General features: G+C 39.1%; 1 protein-coding gene across 4 annotated transcripts in view; it reads right to left on the bottom strand.

Moving 5' to 3' along the window:
- Window positions 1-14,930, bottom strand: part of FAM222B (family with sequence similarity 222 member B) — a 65,980-nt gene that overhangs the window by 30,424 nt on the left and 20,626 nt on the right. Inside the window, exon 1 of one of the 4 annotated variants that reach the window (XM_082442811.1) lies at window positions 8,524-8,760. The exons of the other annotated variants lie outside the window; for them this stretch is intronic. The gene's annotated coding sequence lies outside the window, so the exon portion shown is untranslated. Of the gene's footprint in view, window positions 1-8,523; window positions 8,761-14,930 lie in introns of those variants that run through there. 4 annotated transcript variants of the gene reach the window in all.

A 14,930-nucleotide genomic window follows, 5' to 3' on the forward strand; every position in this document is an offset into this window, starting at 1 on the left:
CTCTACACAGAGAAAACTAGCATAATGCAAGGCATGCAGTTGTAAAACTAACTGGCTTGTCTGGGGAACCACAAGTGGTCTGGTATGGAGAGGAGAGTGTCGGGTGTATGGGCTAAACCTGGAGATGAGCCTGATGTGTTAAATTATGAAGAGCCTTATATTTTATACTAGAGGGACAGAATAGCAGATTAAAAATAAATCAGCAGGGGCTTCCCTGGTGGCGCAGTGGCTAAGAATCCGCTTGCCAATGCAGGGGACATGGGTTCGAGCCCTGCTCCAGGAAGATCCCACATGCCGTGGAGCAACTAAGCCCGTGCACCACAACTACTGAGCCCGCACACCTAGAGCTTGTGCTCTGCAATAAGAGAAGCCACCATAATGAGAAGCCCCCACACAGCAACGAAGACCCAACGCAGCCCAAAAAAATTAAAAATAAAAATAAATAAATAAATCAGCAGAAAAGTAGCCCTGCCATCTTATAGACTAATTGTGATGATTAAATGAGATTATATTTATAAAGTGCTTAGTACAGTGCCTATGCTCAATGATGGTAGTTATAACTATTATTAGCTAATGTCAGACTTTATCCTGAAGCCATGGGGAGATAGGAACAGGTTTTAAGGACAGTAACATGATCAGATGTCTATTTTAAATAAATCTGCTGGAAGTGTGAAAGACAAATGGGAGATGGCAGAAGTCATTTAAGTGGCTATAGTGATTTCGAGGTGTGAGATGATGAAGATCTCAAATAAAGGTGTCATAAGAGGTCTGTCATACAAAGGAGGAAGCAGCTTTATCTCTGAGCTCCAGAGATCAAAAATAGGTTCATAAAGTCTGAAGAAAGGCAATTTTCAGTGAACATAAACAATAATTTGAGCTTATTCAACAGTGGCACAGCACTAGAAACGCTAAAGCAAAAGCAATGACCCATTCATTAAGAATGATGGAAGAGTTTATTTTCAGTAGCTAAGAATTTGGACTAGACAACCACTAAATCCAACTTCCAGATTCCAAGATTCTAAATCACTTACAGAGGTGGTTTTGTAAAATCATTAACAATTGCTTACATTTGTAGAGAGGTTTACAATTTTCAAAGTGCTTTCACATTGATTCTCTAACTTAATTTTCTCAAATGCCCTGAGATAGTCTGGGCAGGTATCATTAGTGCCATTTTCACAGATGAAGAAATTAGGAAAAGCTAGTAAGTGCCTGGACTACAACCAGATTTCCTGACTCCTGGCTCTGGGCTCTTTCCATTCTCACCATTGCCGCCAACATGGTGCCAGTGTTGAAAATCCATTCTGAGAAACCATCCCTCTTTGGTCACCTGTTCCAGTGTTTATTCTCAAAATCAGTAAATTCTTCTGCATGTCTTATTTTCGTTGTTCAGAAGTTTCAGCCTATTCCTTTGCCCTCATGTAGGTGAATAAGAGCTAGCCATCTATCTTTATACAATGTTCCTTCATATTTACATACTATAAAATGTCTGTCATTGGCTTCCCTGGTGGCACAGTGGTTAAGAATCCGCCTGCCAATGCAGGGGACATGGGTTCGAGCCCTGGTCCAGGAAGAGCCCACATGCCGTGGAGCAACTAAGCCTGTGTGCCACAACGACTGAGCCTGTGCTCTAGAGCCCGCGAGCCACAACTACTGAGCCCAAGTGCCACAACTACTGAAGCCCACGCGCCTAGAGCCCGTGCTCCGCAACAAGAGAAGCCACCCAATGAGAAGCCCGCGCACTGCAATGAAGAGTAGCCCCCGTTCGCCACAACTAGAGAAGAGCCCGCGCACAGCAACAAAGACCCAACGCAGCCAAAAATATAAATTAATTACAAATAATAAAGTAAAATGTCTGTCATTTCTCTAATCTAGGATAATTAATCCCAATTACTTGAGTTTTTTCACATAAATATGATTTCCCTTAAAGTAGTTAAGTAATCTAATTCTTAATTTAGTACTAGCTCCAGGAAGATAATATTCTCTTCCCATCACTCCAATTCTAATCCCAGATATCTATTCTATTAAAGAGTACTTCCTCCAATTAATTAATGCCAATATTTATTGAGTACCTACTATGTAGCAAGGCATTGCTCCAGGAGCTAGGGACTCAGCAATGAACAAAACAGACAAAAACTCCTGTCTTCATGGTGCTTCCATTTGTACATGAGGTAGAGTGCAAGGGTCAGATAAACTTAATGAATAGGTAAGTGACATAGACTATTAGAAGGTGATAAATGCTATGAAAAAAACAAATGAAACAGTGTAAGGAGATGAGGAGGACTGGATGGGGCGGCAACCTTAAATAGCATAGTCAGAGTGTGGTCCTCACTGAGAAACTGTACTTTCTCCATGCTTTATCTGCTAGTTTCAGTGCAAGGCAGCAGTACAGCTTTTAATTATATAAGAGATCTTTTTTTAGCAATTAAACTATAACTAAAATAGTTTTTCCCCCCTCCCATTTCAAGTTTAACTCTTAGGTACTTGCACATTTAATAAAAAAGCAATTGATCAACTTGTTTTGAAGAAGAAAATTTTGTTTCTGTAATGCTGAAATACTCTTCAAGAAATAATGCAAAAAGTAATGCAAGCCCACTAGCACACACACAAAGACTGCTGCCGGATGCAACTCTGACTTTAATAAAGACTAGCGTTTCTCTAGTTGTGGGGGGCTGAAAGATGAGCAGCTGTGGACAGGGGGATGGAAGGAGCTGGCAGAAACAGAATTTTAGAGAGCTACAAAATTGGCATGCAGACTGAAGTGGCATCAGCCTCTCACTTCTAGGTGTACTAAGGAACAATCTCTCCAGAACATACTATGAGTGATAAGAACGACACTTTTCAGTTGGGACATTTGTTCAGCTTTGAAAGAGGCAAAAATTAAAATATAGCTTGCTGAAAAAGCAACTTGTTCCAACTGAATTTTGCCACAGGATATGGAAAAAGGCAAAGCACTTTTCTTAAGAGGAAAGGTTCCTTTCATCTCTCTGGAGAAATGTTCTAACACAGTATCACACTCCAATCGTAGCATACCTCACAGGGACTGAATGAAGCCTAAGTACTAAAATCCTCAGTAAAGCACTTTAGTGAATGCAAAATAACACCTGGCACGACAGGTCAGAACCAAGATATGGATTCTTCATTAATCCACTAGTCCCACTTTCTGTTGAATGAAAGAGGTTCTGGGAGAATAAGATAAGCAAAAGCCAATCAGTACCTTCACAGCTACAAAATTAATGTCTTCCTAATAGTAAAACCACTTCCAGCTGAATAGCTGGGTGATAAAGAAGGCCCATTCAGGAACCCAGGAAATGTGACTTTTCCATTGATATACTGTGACCTGGGATGAGCTGCCTTTAACTTCTCATAGTCTTGATACCCCTTTCCTTTTAAAATAGATTAAGTCCTATCCTTTACATAGTAAGTGATAAATGAAATGTCAATGGCAGAAGTACTTTAGCTTTTTTGGAAGGAAAGAAAAAAATTAAGTTGTGAGTAATAATGCTTATGATTCTCCTCTGAAGCAACAGGGATGCTGTGTAAATCACTTCAATTTTGCAAGTGGCATAAAATCTGATTTTCACTCAGATCAGCAACTGATCCTCAAAACCACTTTGCTGAGTGCCAAGAATTAGCGAGTAGTTATAAAACATTGCCTTTTAAATCTGCTGTAATATTCAGTTGATCTTCCACTAAAGAGAGAGATATAACATTTTCCCACCAAACAGCGCTTAAAGAAATACTCAGTTTTGAATTTGTAATTTATAGTACTTCTTTGATCACAATCTAATGTGTAAATGGATTTCATTTCGGCCAACAGCTCCCATCATTAGAGTACACAGAGCCCAGTGTTAGAAAAGGGGTTTACTTTGGTAATAGTTCTTCTTTGGCTTGGCTATCTACAGCTTGCCCACATATGATGAATGATTGCATATCTGTGGGGCAAGAAGACACCAACAAAGAAAACATGCCAGTGTCAAGATTTATGATTTACCTGGAAAATCTCAGTTTTCCATAGAACCTCAGTATAATTAGCTGCTATAACAAGGGTCAAGTCTTAAAATAGTAAATAAAACAAACTGTCTCAAGGATACAAAACTGAGCTGAACTTTTCTAGGTTCTGTTTTGAGCTATACACTACCTTTGATGATTAAGAAACTGACTGTAAACCAAGCTGGTGGCAATCTCACCTACTTGTCTCTTGAATGACCAGACAAAGAAACAAAATTTTAATCAGTTTGTTCAGCTGGAAAATCGCAGTTAAAAAGCAGAGGAAGTTAAAGCTATTGCTTAAAAATGTGGCCTAGGAATATCTTTGGATTTTACTTGTCTATACTTTGCCTGTTTGCCCTTCTGCATGAATAATCAAGAACTGACTGTATTCTCTGATCAGGAATGAGCCCTTAACTAGAGTTCTGCCTGTATGTTGGTAAAGATGCCTCCTGCCCATTTCAGCTAGGCTTAAATGCAACAAACTCAGTCTATGACTAAATTTGATCTAATCAGCCACCCGCTCCCCCGCAACCCCGCCCCGGATCCATCGGCACCAAATTTAATAAAACTTCAATTTGGCCTTTCCTTTACATCTCTTTTATTCCTCCAACACCTCATCTTGAACCTTTCTCCTTCTCTTGACTGATCATGGCATCTTGGTCTTTGGATTCTCTTCACAACTAGAGAAATAAAAACACCTTCTCAGGGTAGAGATAGGAAAATTTTAATCATTTCAAATAGGGACCCTGAAAGGAGTTCTTGGATAGAAGAATTAAACATATTAGAAATTCAGAGACCTTGGCTCTGGGTCTGGCTTCACTACTAAATCACTTTCTAAGTTATTTAGACATTCTTGAGGCATTAGTTTTCCCTACCTCAGAGAAATGCTGAGACCACTAAGAGAGTGCTTATTTAATTCATTGGAAGAAAAGTAAAAATATTTATGTTAATACTGGAAATGATTCTTGGGCTGAAGGAATTCTTGTCTTAACCTTTTGTGAGTTGTTATATATTATACCCTACAACCCGACATTTAATTTCAAGGTACAATATAATATGTACTCAAGGTATCAAATAATCCCTTTAAACCAGGCTCAGGTCCTCTCTTCTATTACTATATACATTTACAGATGATGAAATCTCTAATTAAGCAAAATTCTAAGATGTGGCCAAACAAAAGGACTGTCCAGTATTCATAAAATGCTAATACAGAAAACAAAGTTGGGGGAGGGAGCAAAGGCCTGGATTCTAAGAAACAGATGAGCTATTTGGGTGTTTGGCTTAAAAAAAAAAAAAAAAGGATTAAAAGTTTATATCTAAAAGGCAACTCTATTTTGAATGGCTCTAACAATCCCATAATAAGTGCAGTATCAAACAAGTCAGGGTAATTAATTCAGTGGACTCTTCCCCTTTCACTGCCAGATTGAACAGCTCTGAGGATAATCTCCTTCATTCTCCCAGGGCTCAGTTGGAAGATTCATTATTTATGCCCTCAATTGTTTACTCTGTCCTATTTTTCCATCCATCCAGGCCCAAGTGCAGTGTTATCACTGGCCTGTTTCCAAAATGAATGTATTAGTTCACTGCCTTACTAGTTACAAACTCAAAGATAATCAAATAGTGGTATCTTAACACTGGAGAGCAACTTCATCCCACCACTTGATCCAGGAGAGAAGTTAATGATAATGCTGACCCAGGTTACCAAAAGCTAAATTATTTTAGATGGATGAAATGAAACACACAAGTTATTCTAGTCTTCTTCTTTTTTTTTTTTTTTTTGAACCACTGAGCAACATATATGCACATCCAACAGGATTCTTAAAGGGCAGTATCATTAGAGAGACAGCTCTGGCCCTCACCAAGAGCAGACCTGTAAACTATTGAGGATTAAACTGATTGAGATGCACTTTGCCTAGCAACCATTCATTAGGAAGAGTTCAGTAACTCACCAGCAATCAATTCCATGTCCTTATCTAAGCCATAAACAGATAACAGACTCCATCAAGTCCTCTACCCTCTGGATTCAGACAGCAAACAACTTCCTCAAAAGATTCAGCTTCCAAGAGTCAACCTTTGGGGGAGGGGGTTGTGCTTAAACACACAAAATATTGTCTCAGACACCTGACTGACAGAGCTGAATAGCTAAAAACTACCACCAGCCGCATCTCCATATGAATGCATTCATTGTCTCCCAGGTCTTTCTGCCTCTAATATTTTCTCACCTTGAGCAAGCTTTTCCCAATTCCAAACCTGACAACACTCAAGTTGATTATCATGAGAATCAAACAACGCCAAGGGTCCAATCTTTTCCTTCACCTTCTCAAGGGGACCATTTTATACTTCTGATGAGAATGGGGGATTGGGCTTGAGTCTCCCTTTAGAGAGAACATAGGGCCCTTTTTCTTAACACATTCTAAGCTGTGACTCACAGAAATAAGCAGGATGGATAAAAACAGATTGCTAAAGAAAAATCAGTGGACTGAACCTCAGCTGCACCATGTCCCCTCAACCTAAGAGATTATGGAAAGTCATGGCTTCATATAATTGTTTCCTTGTAGAGGACCAAATCTGAATTTCCATCCCCCTTAAATGATAATTGGAGATCAGTATAGATACACACCTATGATTAGTCCTATACATAGCCTTTTGTCTCCTGGGAAAAACTCTTTGGGGAAGTCACTGCACCGTGCAAAATACAGATTACACAAATCTGTCAAGAAAATAGAAATATAAAAGCATTAAGTGAGCAAAGTGTAATGTAACTTTATAAAGCTGTATTAACTGCTCACTCATGAGTAGACAAAGAAAAAAACACCTAGATATCAAATAGGAGGACAACCTGTTTTTTGGTAGAAGCAAGTTGAAGTGGTATATGCTTTAACATGGCCTCCAAGTGGATTTTGTCACTCCCTCAGCTTACTATATAGACATCAAAGTACACTTCGTTTTATACACTAGCTAGCCGTCAAAGCTTCAAAGTGATTTTTAACAGTTCATTCTCAATAACAAGTTGGGTAAGACAACATCTGGGGGATTCTCTTTGCCTTTCAATTTAAACATGATTCATGGAGTCTTAAGGGATAAATGGGTAATAAACTAAAAACCCAAAATCTAACAAAGGTTTACTGTGAATCTACTTTTTTTTTGCACAACTCTATGTTAAGGCTACTTGCAATTTAAAAAAAAAAGTATACTAAGTTCCTGATCCCTAGTAAGTTTCCACAACTGAGATGGTTCCCTACCCCATCCTCCCTAGTCTTTATAATACTTGCTTTTACCCCAAACTGCTCCTTATTGATTAGAGATAAAATAAATCAATGTAAAGAAAAAATATTAATCTAGCTTAAATGGTAAAACAGCTCCAGCATATCAATTCTATCTTCAAAACTGAACTCCCGTTAGAACAATTTCTGGAAACTGAACCTGGATTACAAGACTCAACTCTCAATCATTTCAATTAATACTTACCAAAGTGCTGCCAAAAAAATTGATATTCCTCACTTTTGGCATTCTAGCTCTTTGCTAATCAACATTAAGATAAATCTGGTCCAAACAAGTTTACCATGAACATTGCCACTCAACACACACACCCTCCCTTTGTTTCTATCATAAATTTTGGGTTCTCTATCTTCAATTGATAACTTTCCTCTCAATTAAAAACCTATAAAGAGGTTCCTGATTTTGGCTGAAGATGAGCTCTGTCCTTCAGAAAGAAGGGATACATACATTGTAGAAGCAAAGGAACTCAAGACATACATATAAATTGTAATGATACAGCCACACGAATTCATGGGGGGGGCGCTTTAAGAAATAAATAAACAAAATTCATCTGGATTTGTTTAAAGTTTGGTTTTTGATGACAGAAACTAATCCCTCTGAGAGCCTATGAATGAGAAATATACAGATGGAGAAAAAGATAAGACTTTTAAGTTTCAGTAACGGCAAGGTAAGTTTGCTTGCTCTAGCTAGGTTTCTCCAACAGGGCTGAGTGCTACACAAAGCCGGTAACACTGTACTCGGGGAGAGACTTTAGCAGAGTTAATCGCTAACAACTATCAGGATTTCCTTTAACCACCATCTGACGGGGGCTGATCCCTCTTTCCACTAGCACCTCCTTCCTTTTCAGATTGTTTTTGCTGATTAAGGCAGTCCCAAGTAGGAAAATGGTGAAGACAACCTTAATGGACACGATGCAGAACAGTTCCCAAAACCCACTCCTATCCTAACCTGCTTTTTTTTTTTTTTTTTTGGTTTACTGCATCAGATGCCACACAAGAAAGGGCTCCTCTTTTTTCCTCTGTTCATTTTACTACGCGACCGACATCGACACATCAGTAAAAAGAGATGAGAGTCCTGAATCTCCTTACCCTGCTGCACGGGTGAGATGAAGGGAGGGAAAGAAGAACGAAGGGTAGAATTCGAAAATCAAAATAAACTGATTAGATGGGGAGCTCTTACTTCCCATTCCATTTCCCCTTTTCTCACAAGGTTAAGTCGGCTGAAGTCGGGGTTGGTTAGAAAAAGCACACACACCTTGAGCCCTGGAAGGGAGGGAGGTGAGGTTCGCTCCGCAGCGCTCGGTGGGGCTCCGGGCTCCGCCCCGCCTGCCTGGGGCAGCTCAGCCCTCCTCGCCCGAGCCCCGGGAGGATGGAAGAGAAGGGGTTTCTAGCTGTCTTGGCAGGGGGAGGGGGAGGCGGCTGCTCCGGGTGCCAGGCTTTCTGAGCGCAGCACTCCGCGGCGCGCCGACACCCCCTCCCCCAGCCGGCTGCCGCTCGCTCCCCCTTCACCGCCGGAAGCCAGCCCCGCCCCCTCAACTCCATCCCGGCCCTTCTCGAGCCCCCTCCAGTCCGCACAGCCAATGGCGAGCCAGGGAGCCAGCGGAGCGACTCACCAAACAGCCAACTGGGGAGGCCCACTGGGAGGTCAGCCGCCCGGGATAGGCCAGCTACCCGCGGCCCCGGCCCTGGCACGGCTCCTCTTTGTTAGAGCTGCCCCCATCTCCAGGCCCCCACCCCGAAGCCAGCAGCCCGGCAGCCCGGATGGGCCAGGTGATGCGGCGCCCCTTCTCCTGCTCCCCCGCCCACGCCCTACCTGGGGTACTAGGAGTGACCCCCATCCAGGCAGTACCTCCCAGAGTGCATCAGACTTCCACAGCAATAGCCATCCGGAGACACCTGAGAGTAGAAAGATGCTCCCCAGGCCTCTCTGCCTCGCCCTTCTTTTCTCAGACTAATCAACTGCACTCCCTCATAACCGCGCATAGATTTAGGTTTGCATATTAGATCAGCTGCACACATCAATCCACCCTGTCTGAAACTCCTGCTTCCCGTGACGCAGAAATTAAGGGGGGAGGGGGGCGCATATTGGGAAGGGATTCATCTGGAAGTTGGTGCGCTGGGAGAAGGAATACATCAAATCATCTGCAACAAACAAAACACCAAAGACACACACACAGTTGGATCCAACCCAGCTCAGATACAAGCTATCCACATCCAATTAAACCCAAGCTAACCACTCCCTTAGCAGGTTTCAGTACAATTAGGAAACAAACATCTAAGTCTTGTTCAAGCCATACACCTAATATTAGAAAAAACTCTCAAGAACTGCCAGGCCTCCTCATAACTGGCAGGTTGCATCAACACTTCAATCACTAACGTCAATGTTAAGGGCCTAACACTGCTGGGATGGAATATGCTAAAGACTGTAGAATATTTTCTTAGGTATAGTGGTGAAGCAGTAGTAGGGGTTCATTTAAGAAAAACAAAGTGGGGATGGGGAAGGCAAGTTATTACCTACACTGTCATTTTTGTCCACAAAATTCTTGCAACTAATGTTAAGTGTCAACCTCACACTACAATCCGGCTTAGTTCCCAAGTGCTACTACAATTTTTAAAAAACAACAACAAAACACTTTAAAATTAAGTAGCCTTTTCTTATGTGGAGCCCAAAGCATTTCATATATATATATAACCTCAGTGTTCTGGGAAGATGGAAAAGGAATTGTGTGACATGCCCATTTAAAAGCCAGCTCTTTTTTCTAACCCAAATTAAAAGGCTTGGGCTTAAATAGATTTATGGAGGAACTTCATTGCTGTCTCATAGACTAGGTTCCAGATAAAAAGAACCAAATGTGAAAATTTTATTTTAAATACTGCCCACAAAAGTCTCCCAAATTAGCTAACGAGTCCATTCCCTTCCCAAATACATCTGACCTAAACAAAAATCCTCAAAAGCACAAAAGCAGTTACAACTCTCCATATCATTTAGCAATTCTCTGGCATTTTCCATATTAAAATAACTAAACAATACTTCAAGAAACTACTATTTTAAATAGCTGGCCTAAAAGCTACTCTTGATGACTAAGGTAAACAGCTGTGTCAGTACTTTCCTTCAAATTCTACTCTTCTTGAAAAAGGCAATTTTTCTCTCTTTAAGGATTAAATAGAAACTAAAATTTAGGGAATTCCCTGGCGGTCCAGTGGTTAGGATTCCACGCTCTCTCATTGCCAAAGGCCTGGGTTCAATCCCTGGTCAGAGAACTAAAATCCCACAAGCCGCACTGCGCGGCCAAAAAAAAAATCCTTCCAAGATCACTCATAAGCCCATTAATTTGCCAAGACATCAAAAACAAACAAATAAACATGCCAGTCTCACCATTATCACAAATGTTCTTGACAATTAGGTAATTCAGACAAAACTTCTAATATCCTCTTCTAAAATATAAATGAGGAACTCAGGGTATTTTGAATACCTTAACTAAAATTAAAAAATCAAATTTATCTTCATCTCCACAGTCCAAGAAAACAGAGAGGGATTACAACTGTTTAACACAAGATCACAGGGGAAGCCCAAAACGCTTCCTCCTAAAGAGGAACTCAAGTCCAATTTCTTTTCATGCCCCTCAAATGTACTCTATCTTATTACCACTACCCTAACAGAGACCCTTACTACGTCTGTGGGGGAAACTATAACTTCTTTCTAGCCTCCCTCATTCCACATAGCACTGCTTTCACATCCATTTGCTCTTCCCCTTAAGAACTACAGAAACAGTTCAATTTATTGCACATTTACTAGGTGCAAGGCCCTGTGTCAAGGGGAAAAATATATATATACATATATACATACACACACACACACACATAAAATAGACAAATAACAAGGACTTACTGTATATCACAGAGAACTGTATTCAATATATTGTAATAAGTTATAATGGAAAAGAATCTGAAAAAAATATACATATAAATGAATCACTTTGCTGTACACCTGAAAAATATTGTAAGTCAACTATACTTCAGTTAAAAAAAATATACATAATAAATAATTATGATTTTATCATCATGATAAACCTATGAAATAGATATTTCCTCCATTTTTACAAAGAAACTGAGGTCCAGAGAGGCTGAACAACCTGCTCTAGGTCACAAAGGTGGTAAATGGAAAAGTCAATTTTAGAAGTTGAGTATTCCTGGCTCCAAGTCTAATACTCCTATCCATTAAGCTCTACTGTGGCTCTCTGGTGCCTATGCCATCCAACCAAGCTTCCACTCTATGGCTATTGTATGTTCCACAATCTGGTACTATCCTATGTTATCAAACTTACTCTCCACCTTTCCTCAGCAGTTTACCCCCATAGCAGACAGACCGATCTGCTTGCTCACTGTCTGTGTATCTTCCATTTCAACTTTCTTGCCATGACTTGTACTGTTATAACCATTCCATTTAAATCCTACCCATTCTTCAAGGCTCAGCTCAAATTCCACCTCCCTTGTGGAGCCTTCTTTAATACTGTCAGCTATGATTCCTTTTCTGAATCACTACTACACAATTTAGTACTTAACTGTTCTGTTGTCTAATATGTGATTTGTCTTCCTAATTTAGACTGTAAGTCAAAGCTTATATTACACTTGTCTTTGTATCTTCTCCTTTCCCAATTTTGCACAGTAAGTCATACATAGTAAAGTCCTCTATAAATATTTAGACCAGTAAACACTACAGCAAAAGAATGGTCCAAATCACTAAATGACCCAAGTTCTCATAACAGCCACCAAAGTTGAAATCATTAATAACTTCACTCATTTTCAAGATAGAACAAATAACCAAATTCTAACTCTGCCAGTACTGACCAAGGACTTATCCACTCTGTGCTTCAACAATATCATGGACAAATTGCTAGGAGGGGATTCAAGAGGGCTGATAATGTTTCTTGATCTGAGAACTAGTTACATAAGTATGTTCAATTTGTGAAAATTCACTGAGCTGTACACTTAACGTGCACTTTCCTATACATATATTTTATCTTAACAAAAAGTTTTAAAACATAAAGTTTCAGATTGTATTATAAGATAAACACATCTATTTTTTAAGCACATATGAATATTATATATATTTCTCTAGGTCCAAGAAAATATCTGTAAGTATATACACCAATCTGTCAACAGTAGTAACCACTGAGAGGAGGAAAAGAGGGGTACGGAGGAATGAAGGAGAAAAATTTTTTATATTTGTTTTACTCAACCTTTTAAAAGACAAAAAACATGCATTAATTTTGTAATTTTAATAGATTAGCTGAGTAGTAGAATTACAAATTATTATTTTTGTAATTTTTAAACTTTCTGTGTTGAACATGACTTACATTCATAATCAGCAAAAGATATTAAAACACAAAACAAACATACCATCTCTCAGAAATAGAAGGAAAAGATCAATGGGTTGGATTGAAAACTAGTTTAGGTAACATCCATCTAGTCTGATCATTGTTTGCACTACAATATTTCTTGAGTACTCTATTTTGCAAATTTCCCAAATGACATTCTTAACAAGCAAAAAAACCCAAAAAAGGTGCCTTTGATGCTTAATTTACTCAAATCAAAATAAACATACAGCTTTCAGCAGAACCAGATAATAAAAATAAAACAATAACAATGATCTATTCTGAACCTAAGCTAAACACTATTAAAAAGGCATTTTCCAAATCAAAACTTCGAGGTACCACCTCACACCAGTCAGAATGGCCATCATTAAAAAGTCTACAAATAACAAATGCTGGAGAGGGTGTGGAGAAAAGGTAACCCTCCTACACTGTTGGTGGGAATGTAAATTGGTGCAGCCACTATGGAAAACAGTATGGAGGTTCCTCAAAAAACTAAAAATAGAGCTGCCATATGATCCAGAAATCCCACTCCTGCACACATATCCAGACAAAACTATAATTTGAAAAGATACATGCACCCCACCCCCCATGTTCACAGCAGCACTATTTACAATAGCCAAGACATGGAAGCAACCTAAATGTCCATCAACAGATAAATGGATAAAGAAGATGTGGTATATATAAACAATGGAACGCTACTCAGCCAGAAAAAAATGAAATAATGCCATTTGCAGCAATGCAGATGGACCTAGAGATTATCATACTAAGTGAAGTAAATCAGAAGCAGGGGGAGGATGAATTCAGAGACTGGGATTGACATATACTGATACTATGTATAAAATAGATAACTAATGAGAACCTACTTTATAGCACAGGGAACTCTACTCAATGCTCTGTGGTGACCTAAATGGGAAGGAAATCCAAAAAAGAGGGGATGTATATATACATATAGCTGATTCACTTTGTACAATAGAAACTAACACAACATTGGAAAGCAACTGTACTCCAATAAAAATTAAAAAAATAAAAGCGACAAATACCACATGATGTGACTTATATGTGGAATCTAAAATATGCACAAATGAACTTATTTACAAAACAGAAACAGACTCACAGACATAGAACAGACTTGTGGTTACCAAGGGGGAGGGTGTGGGGGAGGGAGGGATTGGGAGTTTGGGATTAGCAGATGCAAACTATTATATATAGATTGGATAAACCACAAGGTCCTACTGTATAGCACAGGGAACTATATACAATATCCTGTAATAAAGCATAATGGCAAAGAAAAAAAATAAAAGTTTAGTGTTAAAAAATAAGTAAGTAAATAAATAAATAAAATTAAATAAAATTAAAAGGCATTGTCCTCATAAAGACCCACTAGTGACATTTCACAAAATTCAAACACCCAAGAGACAGAACACAGACATTGATGAGGAAATTTTTTATTCACTAGACTTAAAGAGAACAACAGGTCTGAAAAAACAAGTGTGAAAACTTGGGGGGAAAAAAGAAAAAAGGCAATGCCTTGACTGTTATTTCAATGTAGCAAGGTATTCTTTTAACCTTTTTTTTAACTGGCTGCACTTTCTCTTTCAGACACTAGAGGGAAGTATAAAATCCATTCACTGTATCTTTGGGAATTCAATTCATTCATTCATTCACTCACATCACCACGTATTTACTGCATTCCTACATACCAGGAGCTTCATTAGACCCCAGAGACAAAAAGACAAATAAGCTACAAACTCTGTCTTTAAGGTGCTTAGTCTAGTGAAGGGAGACACCAGTTTGAAAAAAAAGGCAAACTACAACAAAGAATGCACATGAGAACCAAACGCCAACTTTTGCAAGACTGTGGGTTTGGGGCAGGATGGTTTGGCAGAGGGAGAAAAAAACATGTGTCCATATAAAAATTCATACTAGACAAACCAGCTTATCAAAACTGGCTTATTCTCCTATTTACAATTTTCCCACCTTAATCTAAATGGAAATAGCTTCACTTAGAAGGTATCTTTAAACTGTTATCTATAGAAAGTAGAGGAGTGAGGTATTAACGTGTGTGGAAGATTTGCTAAAATATCTAGTTGGCTAGGTTTCAAAATCAATTGTACGCAGTTTAAAAAGCATGAAGGTAACAGATACAATTGGAGTTAAGACTGCTTACATGATAATAAAAATTCTCATTTGAGATCAGGATAAATTACACTACACTCCCCTGAAAAGAGCATGTCAAGGATAAATAAATAAGTAGAAGTTTCCTAAATGTGCTCTCTCTTATGCAAAT

The sequence above is a fragment of the Balaenoptera physalus genome (assembly GCF_965194825.1).
Source record: "Balaenoptera physalus genome assembly, chromosome: 20".
NCBI classification, from domain to species: domain Eukaryota; kingdom Metazoa; phylum Chordata; class Mammalia; order Artiodactyla; family Balaenopteridae; genus Balaenoptera; species Balaenoptera physalus.